The following is a 6,207-nucleotide window of genomic DNA, read 5'->3' as shown; positions in this document are numbered from 1 at the left end:
TGTACAAAACAAGAGTTGCATGTTTAGTGGACGTCTCTGGTGGAATTTTTACTGTTTTATTGGTTGTGGAGCATCATATAATGGAACGCGAAAATTGTGAAGTTGCATATCTGGTGTTGAATAAAATAGCTCGTTGGCAAGAAATGACGAGAAGGAAACGGTGCCGTTGATGAGCTTTCTAATTTTTTTTTTTTTTTTTTTTTTTATGAAGACAACAGTCGGGTTTCGATAAAACAAAAATTGGTAATAGCTATTCCTATTCCACCATAAAATTATCCACTCAAAGAGTGAGAACTAAATTGACAATTATTTGCATACGAGACGCTCATCCTGTGTCGAAGAAATTTGTAAGTTTTTGTAAGTGATGCATAAATTTCCGGCTGTTAACTTTTTCGCTTTTTCTTCTCTTTGCGAGAAAATTTTCGCTTACATTCTATAATTGAAATGATTTCTGGTGATGTGTATGTTAATTTATTTATCAACTAATTATTATTTTGATGATTTTTCTAACAATTATGAAAGAGTTAACGGAGAACTTGTGTACAACCGAACAATTTATGCAGACAAGGTTTTTACTTCGTTGGTTTTAGATTCTACTAATGCGATGTAGCATTGTGCTCTTTAAAAAAAAGTATATCTTAATGTCCGCAATGTATTGCACTTACCCCATATGTTGCTTGTCCAAATTGATATCACAAATGATTCGGGAGTACAACAGCAATAAATCAGGAGAAATATAATGGACCAGATTATTAGAATATATGCGTGCTAAAGGCTAAGAATGGTAATGGTTGTACGGGTTAGGCTAAGGTCTTTATGCACTGCGACCAGATTGATTTATTGTACGAACCTAGTCACTTAATTGTAATTATTTAGTATCCCAAGGAATGTTGTTGTTGTTTTTAACAGCATAGTTAGCCCTGTCAGTGTAAGTATATCATCAGTCGTCTTCGTCTAGCTCATCTAGGGGTAGGCCCAGGAAACATGCTGTTTCGACAGGTTGGGTCCAGAGGGAGAGGGGGGTTAGATGAGTCTGATTGAGGGGGCATGTGAAGAGGTGGTTAGTGTCGTGCGGGGTACCTTCACATGCCGGACATGTGTTTGGTATGTCGGGGTCGATTCTGGATAAGTAGGAGTTTAACCTGCTACAATATCCAGAACGTAATTGTGCCAATGTTACACGAGTCTCATGGGGAAGCTGGAGCTCTTCATCTGCAATAGGTGGTGGTTGGACTCCGATTACGGCATTCACAGGACGGGAGTTCATGAAGGTGGTAACGGTCTCCCGGTGAATGTCATTTATTGACTGTCTAAATACTGTCCGGTCCAGTAGGTTTCGGTCAGTTTTGTCCTGGAGTTCGTCAGCGTAGTTGAGGAGGTGTCTCCTGACGTGCCTGGGAGGCGGCTCAGGCTCAAGCAGGTGTCTGCAGGGGTGAAACCTGCGGTAACACCCCAGCAGGAACTGCTTGCTGAGCAATTTGTTGTGCTCCGCAACTGGGAGCATTTGTGCCTCGTTGTGTAGGTGTTGTATGGGTGACATCAGGAGGCTCCCGGTCGCTGTCCGAATGGCGGTATTTTGACATGTCTGAAGCTTTGTCCACTGCGAATCACTAGTACCAGGCGACCAGACAGGCGCAGCATAGTTTAGAACCGGCCGGCCAATTGCCTTAAATGTCGAAAGCAACAGTTATTTGTCTTTGCCCCAAGTGCTGCCGGCCAGCGATTTGAGGACCTTGTTGCGATTTTGGACTTTAGTGGCAATTGCGGTTGTATGCGCAGAGAAGGAGAGCAAGCTGTCAAAGGTTACACCCAAAATTTTGGGGTTATTCACAGTCGGAATTGGTGTGTCGTCGACTTTTACCTTAAGGGACAGCTTGACCTCCTTTGTCCAGGTGGTGAATAGGGTCGCCGTGGACTTGGTGGGGGAAAGTTGGAGATTCCTCGCAGTGAAAAAGCGAGAAAGGTCGGTGAGGTAGTTGTTCACTTTGGAACACAGGCCATCGATGCCATTGCCCGACGCCATTATCGTGCAATCGTCAGCGTATGAGATCAGGGAAACTCCTGCTGGTGGTTGGGGGAGCTTCGAGATGTAGAAGTTAAAAAGCAAGGGTGAAAGGACACCACCCTGCGGTACGTCTTGCTTAATCTTCCTCTGCTTTGACATTTGATCTCGAAAAATCACTGATTAGTGCCGACCGCTCAGGTAGTTCGCGGACCACCTCTTCAGCCCTGGCGGGAGTGTCGACTGATAAATATCATCTATATTAGTAGCGTGGAATGGCTGACTGTATCGAAAGCCTTCTTTAGGTCCAACGATACTAGGACAGTCCTCTCGCAGGGGCGGTTTTGGTTAAGCCCGCGATTTATCTGGGCGTTTATGGCTGTGAGTGCCGTGGTGGTGCTGTGCACTCGTCGGAATCCGTGCTGATGTGGGGCTGGGGCCAGGTGTGTCGTGTAGAGTGGGAGTAGGAGGGCTTCAAGTGTCTTCACTACTGGGGAAAGGAGAGTTATCGGACGATAAGACTCCCCTTGGTTGGCGGGTTTCCCAGGTTTCAATAGTGGGACCACTCTCCCTGCTTTCCACATGTCAGGGATGATGAGAGTGGCCAGAGACAAATTGAAGACCCTTGTGAGGTATCCTACTCCCAGGGGTCCCAGATGCTTCAGCATCAGCGCGTTAAGTCTGTCAGGGCCAATGGCTTTCGATGATTTCGACTTGTTGATGGCCCCCTGAACCTCATCACCGGAGAAAGTAAGTGGCGCACTGTCGTTCGTCAGTTTGTGCAGCCTTCTGGTAACACGACGTTTGGTTCTGTCGCCCGGAGGATGCAGTGTAAACAGCCGGCTAAAATAGCTCGCGCATCTCTTCGGGTCCGACGAAGTACAACCGTTGAAGGTGATAGCCACCTTGTCGTTGTGTTTCGTCGGGTTCGACAGGGACCTAACGGTGGACCAGAGCTTACTCACTCCGGAGGTGAGGTTACAAGTCTTCAGGTGCTCAACCCATTTAGTCCGCTTATGTTGATTTACCAGTTGCCGGATCTCCAAATTGAGATCCCTTATGCGGGGATCCCCGGGATCGGCCTGGCGTAGGTGGTCACGCTCGTTTGCTAAACTGGCTGCTTCTGCTGGGAAATGAGGACGGATGTCCTTATAGCATCCAGCTGGGATGAAGCGAGCCGCAGCAGCTGTGAGCACCTTGCGGAATGCGCGTTCGCTTACGCGCACATCAGTGGGGATGGGAAGAGCGGCGAAGGTGTCCTCGGTGAATTCCGCGAAGCCGGCCCAATTAGCTTTTTTAAAGTTAAAATAGGACCGGTGATTCGCGGAAACGAAGTCGGCAGGTCTCTCAATCGAGACGATAATGGGCAAGTGGTCTGATGCAAGCGATAGCATAGGTCGCCACGTTATGCTATTTATCAGACCCGCGCTAGCTATTGTTAGGTCAGGCGAGCTGCTACAATTGCCCACTACAATGGTGGGGGCGTCGTCGTTCACAGTGCTGAATGTCGAGTCGTCTATCTGCTCTGCCAATTGCTGTCCCCTACGATCATTTGGCAGGCTTGAATGCCAAAGATCGTGATGCGCATTAAAGTCACCTACAACCAATCGGTTTTCACCTCTGATGAGCGCACCTATATCAGGGTGATATCCTGCCGGGCAGCAGGTGACAGGGGGTATATATGCATTAAAGATTTCGAGCTCGGAATCGCCTGACCGGACAGCTATGCCTTGACATTCTAAGGTGCTGTCCCTGCGGTCGATTCCTTCATCGATGAGACGATACTGCACTGTGTGGTGGACTATGAACGCTAGGCCACCACCATTGTCTCGCTCGCGATCGCGTCTGTGCACGTTATAGCCATCCCTGGTGATCAGAGATGACCTAGCGTGCAACTTTGTTTCCTGAACCGCAGCTATTTTGATACTGTGCCGGCTCATAAAGTCGACTATCTCGTCGACCTTACTCGTAAGTCCGTTGCAGTTAAACTGGAGAAGCTTGAAGCTTCTCGGTGAGGTCAGTGTAATCCGGGGGGTGAGGGACGCGTGGGGTTGTCTACGTTGGACCTGCTGCGCAATCCACTGTGGTTGTTGCGGCCTGATGGTGGTGGGCGGCCGCGCCTCCGGGGGCGGTAGTGGGTGCAGAGCTCTGCAGCAGGGGGCAACGTAGGCAGTTGTCCACTCACGGGTGGTGCGCAGGCCGGAACATCTCCGAAAATGGCACCAGCCACTGCAGGAATTGCATTGGACTGATACCAGATTCCGAGGTATTACGGTCTGACACACGGAACAGACTGTACGGGGGACCAGGAGCTGCTGGTTTGTCCCCGCACTGGGGTTGGAGCAGGAAGGGATGGGAGGGGTTGAAGGGGAGTTGTGTTGCTCCGATAGGCTCCTCACCGTGGAGGTGTGGGTTGTGGTGGCGGTTGGTAGTGCCGGCCTATCAGGGGGTGTGGTAGCCGTGGAGGCATCAGACGCCTGTTGGCGGGAGCAACACGTGGCCACATACCGTGTGGACCACTCCCTGTGCGACTTAAGGCCTGAGCAGGTCTTAAGGTGGCTCCACTCGTTGCACTTATTGCACCTAACCGAGGTGGAGTTCGGGTGGAGCCGTTGATGGCAGACGCAGCAGTAGAATACTTCTGGCCCAGGGTTGGATTCGACTCCAGGAATCGAACCAGCTCCTTAGGAGGGAGCAATTGTAGGTATCCCTCCTCTAGTAGGTACGAGTCCAAGATACTGTGTCTCCTGTGGCCTAATGCCTCACAGTTGGTGATTAAGTGTTCCATAGACTCCTCTTCATCACAGCAGAATTAATTTTAGTATCCCAAGGAATCGAACCAGCTCCTTGGCAGGGAGCAATTGTAGGTATCCCTCCTCTAGTAGGTACGAGTCCAAGATACTGTGTCTCCTGTGGCCTAATGCCTCACAGTTGGTTGAATGGGTTTAAGAAGGCTTGTGAATGGGTGGTTAGTATCGTGCAGGGTATCTTCATATGCCGGACATATGTTGAGTATGTTCGGGTTCGACGAAACACAACCACCAAAAATGATTGCCATCCTGTCATTGTGCTTCGTCGGGTTCGACAAATATATTGGCTTTTAAATTATTCCTTCCAATAAAATAAAACAAATGTCTCCTTTTTTATTTATATTTCATAAAGATAAGTGTAGATTTACAGCATATTGCTCATTTCCTGGAGAAACGTCATAAAGCAATAAATATAAGAGTTCAATGAAAAGAGCTTCAGAGATTTCAGTTTACTATACCTCCCTATATAAAATCAAAGATACATTCTCATCTAATGAGATCCTTTTAATAGATATCGCCATGAATTTTTTACACAATATTGAAGAAGAGTTCGTAATTTCAGTGTATTACCAGCCACACTGGATTTTTAAAAAACCATTGCTTGGACCTTTTGAAATATTCGGTTAGACATGAAAATCTATGTGCAGCTGTTTTCTAGTTATGACGTTCTTTAAGCAAACGACCAATATGTCATAAGGACATAAACCTTACTAATATTATCAAATTGATTAAAAACGTATATTGTACACAATACAAAAACTTAAAAACATAGTATAAATTTAGATTTGAAAAATATTGTATTAATTTATTATTTCATTATATTCTTAAGTTACAAAAAGAAAATAACAAGATTCCTCACTTCATTGTTTTAAACAATGATAATACATGGCGGCAAGTAATTGCAACATGTAAATATAGCAAACCAAAAGTTTGCGTACAGTTTTAAAGCATATGAAAAAATCTTTATAAATAATACAATAATAGCCACGTTGTTTTAGGACATTACTCAGTCTATTTGACATTGAGGTTATTAACCTTTCTGTTTCCTAACAGCCAAGGCATAACGTTCTCCGCTGGGAGTTTTGTGTGATTATCTCGTTGGAATCAAAACGATCTTGGCAAGCCAAAATTTTCGACACTCTCATTTCAAATTCCTTTTTAAATTGTTCAAATACCCCCATTTATCCATTGCCGGTCCAGTGAATTCTGATTTGCGCCAAACAATTTGTTGACCTCTTATCCCAAAAATACAAAACTTACTTGTTTCCAACACTCTATAGATTTTCTTCTATTCACAAGTGAAATAAATGGCTTTCTTCGAGTGATTCTACCATGATATCCAGTTTTCCGTAAAACTTTTCTAGCAGTTTTCGCACAAAATCATTTTTTAGATGT

Source organism: Anastrepha ludens, chromosome 6, assembly GCF_028408465.1.
Source record: "Anastrepha ludens isolate Willacy chromosome 6, idAnaLude1.1, whole genome shotgun sequence".
NCBI classification, from domain to species: Eukaryota; Metazoa; Arthropoda; class Insecta; order Diptera; family Tephritidae; genus Anastrepha; species Anastrepha ludens.
Note: the sequence above shows the minus strand (reverse complement) of the source record.